Here is a 12,517-nt window from a genome sequence, read left to right on the forward strand (position 1 = left end):
AGGAGGAGTAGAAGACAGGAAATAATCAAATTGAGGGCTGAAATCACCAAAATAGAAACACAGATAACCATATGAAGAATCAAGGAAACAAAGAGCTGGTTCTTTGAGAAAATCAACAAGATTGACAAACCCTTATCCAAACTAATCAAAAGGAAGAGAGAGAGTATCCAAATTAACAAAATCAGAAATGAAAAGGGGGACATAACAACAGACACGGAGGAAATTCAAGAATCATTAGGTCATACTACAAAAACCTGTACTCCACAAAATTGGAAAAATATAAAAAAATGGATAATTTTTTGATAGATACCATATGCCAAAATTAAATCAAGACCAAGTGAGTAATTTAAATAGACCTATAAACTGCAAGGAAATAGAAGCTGTCATCAAAACCCTCCCAACCAAAAAAAAAGAAAAAAAAGCCCAGGGCCATATGATTTTAGTGCAAAATTCTACCAAAACTTCCAAGATGAGCTAATAGTATACTCCTCAAACTGTTCCCCATAATAGAAACAGAAGGGCCATTGCCAAACTTGGTTTATTGGGCTATAGTTACCCTGATACCAAAACCACACAAAGATTCATCCAAGAATGAGAGTTGCTGACCAATCTCACTCATGAACATGGATGCAAAAATACTCAATAAAATACTGACAAATGAATCCAGGAACACATCAAAATAATCATCCACCATGATCAAGTCAGCTTCACCCCAGAGATGCAGGGCTCGTTCAACATATGAAAATCTATCAATGTAATCCATCATATAAATAAACTGAAAGAAAAAAAAGTATGATCATTTCATTAGATGCTGAAAAAACATTTGACAAAATCCAAAACCCCTTCTTGATAAAGGTCTTGGAGAGATCAGGAATACGTAGAACATATCTAAATATAACAAAAGCAATATACAGCAAGACAACCACCAACATCAAATTAAATGGAGAGAAACTCAAAGTGATTCTTCTAAAATCAGAAACAAGACAAGGCTGTCCACTTTCTCCATATCTCATCAATATAGTTCTTAAATTTTTATCACTAGCAATAAGACAACAAAAGGAGACCAAGGGAATTCAAATTAGAAAGGAAGAAGTCAAACATTCATTATTTGCAGATGATATGATAGTGTATATAAGTGACCCCAAAAACTCTACTAGAGAACTCCTACAGCTGATAAATACCTTCAGTGATGTGGCAGGATACAGGATGAACTAAAAAAAAATCAGTAGCCCTCCTATACACAAATGATAAAGAAGCTGAGAGGAAATGAGAGAAACATCACGTTTCACAATAGCCACAAATAACATAAAATATCTAACACTAACCAAAGAAGTGAAAGACCCATTCGACAAGAACTTTAAGTCTTTAAAGAAAGAAATTGAAGAAGATACAAGAAAAATGGAAAGATCTCCCATGCTCTCAGGAAGGATCAACATAGTAAAAATGGCAATCCTATGAAAAGCAATCTATAGAGTCAATGAAATTCCCATCAAAATCTCAACACAATTTTTTTTTGTCACTTCAGGTTTTTATTTTGCATTTCATTTATGATCCAGTTTCACATTCTCACAGGGTCAGCAATTACAAGAGCCACCTCCAGACATCACCCACAGTCCAAAGAGGCCAAACACCCGAGCTGAGGTTAAAGGTAAAGCACAGACATGCTTTAAAATAAACCAAAATTGCACAATTTATCCTTCATCTCATTCTTCTTAAACCAATGCCCGGCACAAAGGCCGACTGCTAAGGAATGGAAACCCCTTTCTTCATGCTTCAAACTAAACATTAAACTTATCCGACAGGCTGAACAAGGTCTCTTCAATAATTAATGGTAAACACATGAAAAACCCTTTATGATCCATAAATATTTCTCAACACAATTTTTTACAGACCTTGAAAGACCAATAATCACCTTCATATGGAAAAACAAAAAGCCCAGGATAGCCAAAACAATTCTGTACAATAAAGGAACTTCCGGAGGCATTGCCATCCTTGGCTTCAAGCTCTGTTACAAAGCTACAGTAATGAAAACAGCTTTGTATTAGCATAAAACCAGAGAGGTTGACCAATGGAATCGAATCAAAGACTGGATATTAATCCACACACTTATGAACACTTAAATTTTGACAAAGAAGCTAAAATTATACAAAGAAAATAATAAAACATCTTCAAAATGGTGGTGGCATAACTGGATGTCAACCTGTAGAAGAGTGAAAATAGATCCATATCTTTTGCCATGCACAAAACTCAAGTCCAAATAGATTAAAGACCTCAATATCTTTAATATAACCCTAGTAACACAGACAATAAGAGCAACAATAAATAAATGGGACCTCCTGAAACTGAGAAGCTCCTGTAAAGCAAAGGACTGTCAATGAGACAAAAAGTTGGCCTACTGAATGGGAAAAAATCCTCACCAACCTCACATCAGACAAGAGACTGATCTCCAAAATATATAAAGAACTCAAGAAATTAGACATTAAAATTCTAAATAACCCAATTGAAAAATGGTATATGGAACTAAACAGAGAATTCTCAACAGAAGAATCTCAAACGGTCAAAAGATACTTAAAGAAATGTTCAACTTACTTAGCAATCAGGGAAATGCAAATCACAACAACTCTGAGATACCATCTTAGACCTGTCAGAATGGCTAAGATCAAAAACAGTAATGACAGCTTATTCTGGAGAGGATGTGGAGTAAAGGGAACACTCATTCATTGCTAGTGAGGATGGAAACTTGAACAACCACTCTGGAAAGCAGTATGGCAGTTTCTCCGAAAATTTGGAGTCAACCTACCTCAGGATCCACCAATACTGCTTTTGGGTATATACCCCCAAAATAATCATACTACAAAAGCATTTGTTCAACTATGTTCATAGCAGCATTATTTGTAACAGCCAGAGCCTAGAAACAACCTAGATGACCTTCAACCTAAAAATGGATAAAGAAAATGTGGCACATTTACACATTAAAGTACTACTCAGTGGTAAAAACAAAAACAATGACACTTTGAATTTTGCATGCAAATGGATGGAATTAGAAAGCACTATCCCGAGTGAGGTAACCCAGACCCAAAAGAATGATTATGGTACGTACTTACTCATAAGTTGATACTAGCTATAAACAAAGGACTTTGAACCTATAGTTCATGATCCTAGAGAAGCTAAGTAATAAGGTGAACTCAAAGAAAAAGATATATAGATCCACCTGGAAATTGGAAACAGACATGATCACTAGACATAATTAGGTACATGAGGGAGGGAAGCAAGGGAGGGTAGAAGGAAAAAAGGAGGGGATAAGAGGAGGGTTGAAGAGAACTTGAGGGAATGAGATAGTTGAGATGGAGAAAGGACAGAAATGAGAGCAAGGAAAGAGATATTGTGATTGAGGGAGCCATTATAGGGTTATCAGAAACCTGGCTCTCAAGAAATTCCCAGGAATCCACAAGGATGACCCCACCGAAGATCCTAAGCAATAGAAGAGAGGGGGCCCAATCTTGACTTGTCCTATAGCCAGACTGATGATTATCTTAAATATCACCATAGAACCTTCATCTAGCAACTTTTGGGAACAAAGGCAGAGATCCACATTGGAGCAGTGGACTGAGCTCCCAAAGTCCAGTTGAAGAGTGGAAGAAGTGAGAATATGAGCAAAGACGTCAAGACCATGATGGGTACACCCATTGAAACAGTTTACCTGAGCTAATAGGAGTGCATAAACTCCAGCAGGCCTGGGAAGGAACAAGCATAGGATCAAACTAGTCCCTCTGAATGTGGGTGACAGTTGCATGGCTGGGGCAGACTGAGGGGCCACTGGCAATGGCACAAGGATTTATCCCGACTGCATGTACTGGCTTTTGGGGATCCTATTCTCTTTGGATGGATACCTTGCTCAGCCTAGATATAGTAGGGAGGGCCTTGGACCTTCCACAAAGCAATGTTCCTTACTCCCTCTGAGGATTAGATGGGGGTGGAGTGGGAGAGTTTATGAAGGGAATGGAAGGAGGGGAGGGAGTAGGAACTTGGACTGGTATTTTTTTTTAAATCTAATATTTTTTAAAAAATAAGCAGGGCAAAAGTTGTTTAGCAAACCTCTACTGTTTTCTATTTCTCTAATTCCTTCACACATAAGATCCCTACAAGGCTAATATGGAATTGTTCCTCTTCTATGTCATCCCTTTCCAAATGAATTCAGGCAAAATCTTCCAGTACTTTTCACTTGTCTTCCTCTATTGCTTTTCTTCATCATTGTAGGTCAGTTTCATGACCTTTGAAAATCCCCTTACCCTCCACCTTAGGGATAAACGTCCTATGAAAGGCACTGGTGGCAATACCTTTGTATTCAAAAAAAAAAAAAAAAACCTTCTCAACATTTTATCACCTAAGTCATCAAACTCTAGCCTGCTGTTCACAGTATGTCATAATCATAACCTTACATCTAGATTTTGTTTTCTGCTTAATCCCCTCCTTAGATAACCTTTCCCAGGTCAGGTTGTCTGTGTCACTTACTATTTCAGTTTCACCTTTTGATAGTGTTTCTCAACTCACTTTAAGCTCTGTACTCCAGAGCCTGTGGAAAACATCATCACTATCCCACACATTCCCTGAAGTACACACACACACTGGTTTCTGGTTTGCCTAGAGGTGGTGTGGAAAGAAGGTCCAAGAAGGTTTTATTTCTTTTCCTGCAGAAAATTATTCTCATTTTATCTTTTCATTAATTCAACTAACACTTGATATTCAATCTTTTCCTCATATTCAGACCTAAATATCCCCTTTTCCAGAAATACATTGCCCTTTTGGTACTCAATATGTCCAACCTAAAATCATCGTGTTCTCTCTAGTACTTTATCCTTCTAATTTTCTTTTATCAATAAATGAAACTCTCCCCTAGTCCATCCTCTACAATGGTGCCAGGATGGTTTGTATAATAAAGCAGAATTAAGGAATTAAAGGCACATTGGAGACTTTAGAATTGAGATCTTAGATATATCTACTTCCCCTGTCTGTATATCTACTTCCCCTGTCTGTAATATTCATCCTTTTAAATCCTCATAATCAAGTTCAGAATTAAAGTTAATGAACCAGTAATGCCTTAAAATCCTTTGCACTTACTTTGTATAAAAGTGAAACAATCCAGTAAGTATCATTTTATACATTTTATCTTTAGAAATACAACTATGTATTTATAAAACTTTGTTATTTGAAAACTCTCAGGATCTTTGCAAATAGAGATATAACCCATAAATTACAAATCAGTGATCACTGGGTTTAAAAAACAATCATAAGACACAAACTTTCCTTCTTTCCAAGTAGCTATCTATTAATTTATCCAAACATGACAACAGTCATGCCCCCAAATAAGACCCTGCATCCTCCTTATGATAGCATTTTGGAGCAGTGCCATGTCACAGTTCCTTTGCTCCAAACCCTCAATTCCATTTATTAGTCTTTTGAAATATTTATTCGTCTGTATATTAGCTACATTTCTATTGCTGTGACAAGAAACTGTGAAAAAGTCAACTTATAATGAAGTTATAGTTATTTGAAATTTTGATTTCTAAGAGATAAGAGATCATCACCAACAAAGCATAGCAACAGGCAGCTAGCAAGGCTGCTGGAGCAGGAAATGGAGAGCTCACACCTTGAACAATATGTGCAAAGCAGAGAGTAAAATTGGGAGTAAGGCAAGGCCTTAAACTTCCAAAGCCCAACCCCCAGTGAGATACTTCCTCCTACAAAGCAGAATCTTCTAAGCTGCACCCCCAAAACAGGGTCTCCAACCAGGAACTAATTGCTCTCAAAGAAATTGTTCACCTTCGCTCCTTGCCAGAGATCTCCTCTGTTTGGTAAAGCACTCCCTTAACAATAAGGTACATTTTTTTTAATGTAGATATAAAAGAAGAAGGAATTTTTTCTACTGTTGCCCCTAACTTCCAATGCCTTGTGTCTATATTTGTTTCTTTAAGATATTATCTTTTTTATGGGCCAGGTCTCCTTCCTTGCTCTAATTCTCATTTAGCTGTAATACATTTCTTTCCTTCTTTTGTACTTTCAGGTCTACTTTCATATGCCTTCTTTCTTCACTTCATATTGCATAAGCTTATGTAAATAGTCCTCCTTTAATGTATTTTTATTTTATAGATATAACTTTGTTTCCTGGTGACACCTTCGATTGACATAGTCTCAGAACTTCTAGAACTCATTATTCTATTGTGAAAGCATCATAAAGGGAGGGAAGCAAGACATCATCAAAAGCATACTATAGAGTAATGTATGTCATGAAGAAAATGTAAGGCATGGTAAGAGCTGTTGAGGTGGGAGACTTGATAGTTGGCTTTAACAGACTTTAGAAGTGAATTGTACTTAAATGGGTAATGTTTCAACACAGGTCTGAATAAAATGATGAGATCAATTACATGGATAACTAAAGCACTGAGAGTAGAGGGTATTAAGTGCAACTAGCAAATACTTTGAGGTGGAAAATTACTGGGTAGGTTGGAGGAACAGGTAGAAATTTATTGCTGCAGCTTGAATATGAACTTTAGCCCATAGGCTCATGTGCCAAACACCTGTCTCCGAGCTAGTAGCACTTTTCACAGGGGCAGTGGAAGCTTTCAGAGGTTAGTGCTAGGTTCAGGATATAGCTCACTGGGTATGTGCCTTGGATGGTTATACCTAGATTATTGTCTCTTTTCTTTTCTTTCTGCTTCATGCATAGAATGGAATCAATTGTGCTAAGTAATGACTGTAGACATAAATCTCTGGAACTGTGAAAGAAATCCTGTTATTTTCTTAGGTGTTTTTGTCATTGTTATGAAGCCTGATTGAATGTATTTCTTTAATTTATATTTGTCCCTTCTAAAACATTTATTTATCATCTGCTATGTTTCAAGAACTGTTCTGTGGAGTCAAGATGCCTGCAATAATCTGTCTTCATGGTGTTTAAAGAAATAGTAAGAGCCGTGGAGTACTGGGAAGTGGCAGCGGTGATCACAGCAGGAGAAGCAGGACTATAGCCACCTGTAGCCTCAACCTCGGAGAAAGATGCTAATTAAAGTGAAGACGATGACTGGAAAGGAAATTGAGATCAACATTGAACCCACAGACAAGGTGGAGCGAATCAAGGAGTGTGTGGAAGAGAAAGAGGGCATCCCCCCACAACAGCAGAGGCTCATCTACAATGGCAAACTAATGAATGATGAGAAGACAGCAACTGATTCCAAGATCCTACGTGGTTCAGTCCTCTACCTGGTGTTGGCTCTTAGAGGAGGAAATGGTCTTGGGCAATGATCAACCTCGGTTCCATTTTACCTCCTTGCCCTGTAGCTCATAATGAACAATCACATATCCTCTCACACTCTGGGACACCAGAACTTCTGCCCCTCCCTTGGATGCATTTTGTGTCTACTGGTGGGAGAATGTAAGGACCCCTAAGTGTAGTGCTTCTGGCCCAAATGACCATTACTTGCTGTTGGGTTTTAGTTTGCAGTTCTGTGTGCTTCCCTCTCTTATGACTATACCCTTGGTTGTCAATAAAATATTTCCTGGCCAAAAAAAAAAAAAAGAAATAGTAAAAAAATACTTTCTTTTTTTTAAAATTTATTTATTTATTAAAGATTTCTGTCTCTTCCCCGCCACCGCCTCCCATTTCCCTCCCCCTGCCCCAATTAAGTCCCCCCCCCCTCAGCCCGAAGAGCAATCAGGGTTCCCTGCTCTGTGGGAAGTCCAAAGACCACCGACCTCCATCCAAATCTAGTAAGGTGAGCATCCAAACTGCCTAGGCTCCCACAAAGCCAGTACGTGCAGTAGGATCAGAAACCCATTGCCATTGTTCTTGAGTTCTCAGTAGTCCTCATTGTCCACTATGTTCAGCGAGTCCGGTTTTATCCCAGGCTTTTTCAGACCCAGGCCAGCTGGCCTTGGTGAGTTCCCAATAGAACATCCCCCATTGTCTCAGTGTGTGGGTGCACCCCTTGCGGTCCTGAGTTCCTTGCTCGTGCTCTCTCTCCTTCTGCCCCTGATTTGGACCTTGAGATTTATGTCCGGTGCTCCAATGTGGGTCTCTGTCTCTGTCTCCTTTCATCGCCTGATGAAGGTTAATATTCAGGAAAATGCCTATATGTTTTTCTTTGGGTTCTCCTTATTTAGCTTCTCTAGGATCCCTAATTATAGGCTCAATGTCCTTTGTTTATGGCTAGAAACCAAATATGAGTGAGTACATCCCATGCTCCTCTTTTTGGGTCTGGCTTACCTCACTCAGGATAGTGTTTTCTATTTCCATCAATTTGCATGCAAAATTCGAGAAGTCATTGTTTTTTACTGCTGAGTAGTACTCTAATATGTATATATTACATACTTTCTTCATTCATTCTTCCATTGAAGGGTATCTAGGTTGTTTCCAGGTTCTGGCTATTACAAACAATGCTGCTATGAACATCGTAGAGCATATACTTTTGTTGTATGATGAGGCCTCTCTTGGGTATATTCCCAAGAGTGGTATTGCTGGGTCCAGGGGTAAGTTGATCCCGAATTTCCTGAGAAACTGCCACACTGCTTTCCAAAGTGGTTGCACAAGTTTGCATTCCCACCAGCAATGGATGAGTGTACCCCTTTCTCCACAACCTCTCCAGCAAAGGCTATCATTGGTGTTTTTTATTTTAGCCATTCTGACAGGTGTAAGATGGTATCTTAAAGTTGTCTTGATTTGCATTTTCCTGATCGCTAAGGAAGTTGAGCATGACCTTAAGTGTCTTTTGGCCATTTGAAGTTCTTCTGTTGAGAATTCTCTGTTCATTTCAGTGCCCCATTTTATAATTGGGTTGATTAGCCTTTTACGGTCTAGTTTCTTGAAATCTTTATATATTTTGGAGATCAGACCTTTGCCAGTTGAGGGGTTGGTGAAGATCTTCTCCCAGTCAGTGGGTTGCCTTTGTGTCTTAACGACAGTGTCCTTTGCTTTACAGAAGCTTCTCAGTCTCAGGAGGTCCCATTTATTCAATGAGGTCCTTAATGTCTGTGCTGCTGGGGTTATACGTAGGAAATGGTCTCCTGTGCCCATGTGTTGTAGAGTACTTCCCACTTTCTCTTAACCCACAAACCTATGAACACCTGATTTTTGATAAAGGAGCTAAAAGTATACAATGGAAAAAAGAGAGCATCTTCAACAAATTGTGCTGGCAAAACTGGATATCAACCTGTAGAAAAATGAAAATAGATCCATATCTATCACCATGCACAAAACTCATGTCCAAATGGATTAAAAAAATTCTTTCTATCATAAGTCATATTCAATTTCTGTTCATTTATCAATTTCTATATACAACACATTATAGACTATTACAGTGTTTAAAAACAATTACCAAAAAGAAATATATGTAAATATTTAATGTTATTTAAATGACCACATTGGAAAAAAATAGAAGACATTGAAAGATGTCTGAGTAATCTAAAATTTTCTGTTTTATAATAAAATACAAGCATAATAAAAGACATGGAACACAACTCTCAGAAGAAAAGTGTTAAAATTCTATACATATCAGGGCTAGAGAAATAACTCAACAGTTAAGGTATTCAGTTCTTACATGAGGTGGTTCACAAGCATCTATAAGTTCAACTCCAGGGAATCTGAAACCATCTTTTGGCCTCAGCAGGCACCCGTACTTCTGTGCATATACCTCCCTCCCACACACACAATTAAAATGTTATAATAAAAATACATCTTTTAAAAATCATATACATATTATTTTATGTACAGTTATATCAACAGACTATAGAAATTGAGGGAAAAAAAGATGTCAGACATTAGAAGAACTCTTTCACAGTGAAAGTAACAAAGATTGAAAGCCCTTGTGCTTAAAGGACAAAGGAAGAGAGAGAAGGAGGGGAGGAAGGGAAGAAAGGGAAGAAAGACACATAAATAAATAGGTCACCAGGTTATTCATTCAAACAATATTTACCCAGTAACTAATATGGGAAGATCACCGTAAACAGACTTTGGTGGATTCAACAGATAAATGAGCCGGGTGGTGGGGGTGCACGCCTTTAGTCCCAGCACTCAGGAGGCAGAGACAGGTGAATCTCTTGTGAGTTTGAGGCCTGCCTGGTCTACAAGAGCTAGTTCCAGGACAGTCAGGGCTGTTACGCAGAGAAACAAAACAAAACAAAAAAATGAGTGAACTACAGACTCAGTCTTTTATGTGCCTACACTTGAGTCATGGGGATCCTTCAAAGTCTTAGAAAGTGTTGACAAATGTAAGAAAAAAAAACTCAGTCCTTAAAAGGCTCATTCTACACTGCTGAGCTACACATAAACTTTTAGTTAGATAACCTCTATGTTTAAAGGACATTCCATTAATAATGCACTTCAGAGAAGATCAATACATGTACTGAGGATGAAGCTACAGTCAATATCATTCTCTTCAAGAATCATATGCTGTATTCCCATGAGATTATTTTCTATTTCCAATGAATTGTGAGAAGTGTCCAGAAGAGCAAAGTCACCAATGAAGAGTTTCAGAAATGTTTAATCTATCATTTTCACTACATTGATTCTCAAGAATCTTTTTCTACAACATTCGGGAACTGATTACATAGATTGAAACTATGCATTTTCCATAGAGTCTCAATACCATCTGACCAATATCTATGCACAGTGAAGAGCAGTCAATATTTATGAAGAATTTCCAATTAGTCAATTCAATTGAGGATTGCAGACAGAAGTAAATACAGTTGTTAAACATTTTTTTTTGGAGAGATCCACTTTCATAATAAACAAATAGTTCTTTTTGTGGAAATGATAGTGCTTATTCACAGCCTGCCAGTTACTATACCATAGCTATAGATTTTGTTTCTCATCCTATCTAGTTATTTTTCCTCCAAAAATTCATTTCTGGTTTTATTTTATTTAATCTATATATTCAGTGAGGTGGAAGTTTCCAAAGAGTACAGGATAGGCAGAGGAAAAAGGTGAAAGTCTAGTCATGGAAAAGCCGGCTTGTGATGAGATTCAAAACATAACACAGAGTGTGAATCAATCATCCAGAGACCACTGGAAACTGGCTGTGGCTTAGACGCTCTGTATTTCTTTATCTTCTATACTCTACTGCCCTTTACAGTGAACCACAGGTGTTGTAGCTTTCCATGTGCAACAGCAAACGCCATCACAAATCCCTTGAAAAGTCTAGATCTAGTTTTATCATAACCTCTTTGATAAGAAATTGATTGTTTACAACATCTGGGCCTTGTTCTTTAAAGATATGTCTGAAGTTAAAACCCTTTTAAAATGTTCTTTATAAATGAAATCATATATTTATAAGTAATATCAAACAGATCAGGTTGCATTTATGTATTTTTGAAAATATGCATATATATAAAACAACAGTCAAAGAACTGTAGATCATGAATTTGAGAGAGAACAAGGAAGGGTGCATGGGATGGGTTAGAAGAAAGAAAGGTTGGGGGGAAATGATGTAGGTATATTTTAATTTCAAAAAATATTTTATGAAAATAAATTTAAAACAAAATAAAATGATTTATCTCCATGTGTTGATTCACTGCTCCTCAACTATGACATGCATAATTTAAAAAGTCAAGGTGTACAAACCACAGACAGAGCTCCTGTTTGTGCCTCCACCAAGATTAGAAAACAATAAGATTTCCATTCTTTTTACTAGGTACTAAATAAATAGTTGTGATTATAGTTTGATGAGTATAGTTTTCTAATAATTTCCTATGCAGCAACTGTATACACAGCAGTTTTCCATTTTCTGTAGACAGTGTTGTTGTGTGACACTATATATATTTTGGGAAATATGAAAAAAAATGTCTGCTTATTCCAAATAATCAGTGGCATACCGAAGCAATGATATCACCAAAAAGTTCAACTCTGAATGAATGATTATTGTGGCAACTTACAGTAGCTTGAACACAGGTTACTTTCAGGAATATGGATGACTGTTAGTTGGTTGTGTCACCGAAAGCTTACCCATGGACGATAATGGTGGAAATCTATAACCCTAGAGCTTGCTATGAGACTTGCCTGCACCTCAACAGGTTGTACCTGACAGCTCTAATGAAAAGTCTCCTCTCCTCAGCAGTTCATACTGTTTACCTATGTTTAGAATAAGACGTATTTAAAGAAGGTAATTAGGAGTAGGCCTTTCCCTATTCTTTTAAATTGTCTAACTTCAGAATCTTAGTAAGACTCCTTTTGGAACTTCTTGAGCCTTACCAAGCTTCCCTTCAGGGTGGAGCATGTCCATTGGAAGGAAACTACTACACAACAGGCATGAAGTGTGAGAACCCCATTCTTCACAATTAACAGTCAGAAGGAGATTTAAAGGAAAATAATTTTAAAAAAAAATCTCTTACAGTATATTCTAAATTGTTTCCAATGTGCCATGGAACACATCTGAAGGGAAAAGGCAACTTAGATAAGGAAATTAAGGAACTCTTGAAGTGGGTGATTATTATGTTGACCTTTATTACTTAGAGAAAAAGATCTCACAAAATG

The 12,517-nt window shown here is 37.4% G+C and overlaps 1 pseudogene; it reads left to right on the forward strand.

Moving 5' to 3' along the window:
• Window positions 1–7,002: 7,002 nt before the first annotated feature.
• LOC142841250 (ubiquitin-like protein NEDD8 pseudogene) lies at window positions 7,003–7,380 on the forward strand (annotated as a pseudogene).
• Window positions 7,381–12,517: the final 5,137 nt, after the last annotated feature.

The sequence above is a fragment of the Microtus pennsylvanicus genome, chromosome X (assembly GCF_037038515.1).
Source record: "Microtus pennsylvanicus isolate mMicPen1 chromosome X, mMicPen1.hap1, whole genome shotgun sequence".
NCBI classification, from domain to species: Eukaryota; Metazoa; Chordata; class Mammalia; order Rodentia; family Cricetidae; genus Microtus; species Microtus pennsylvanicus.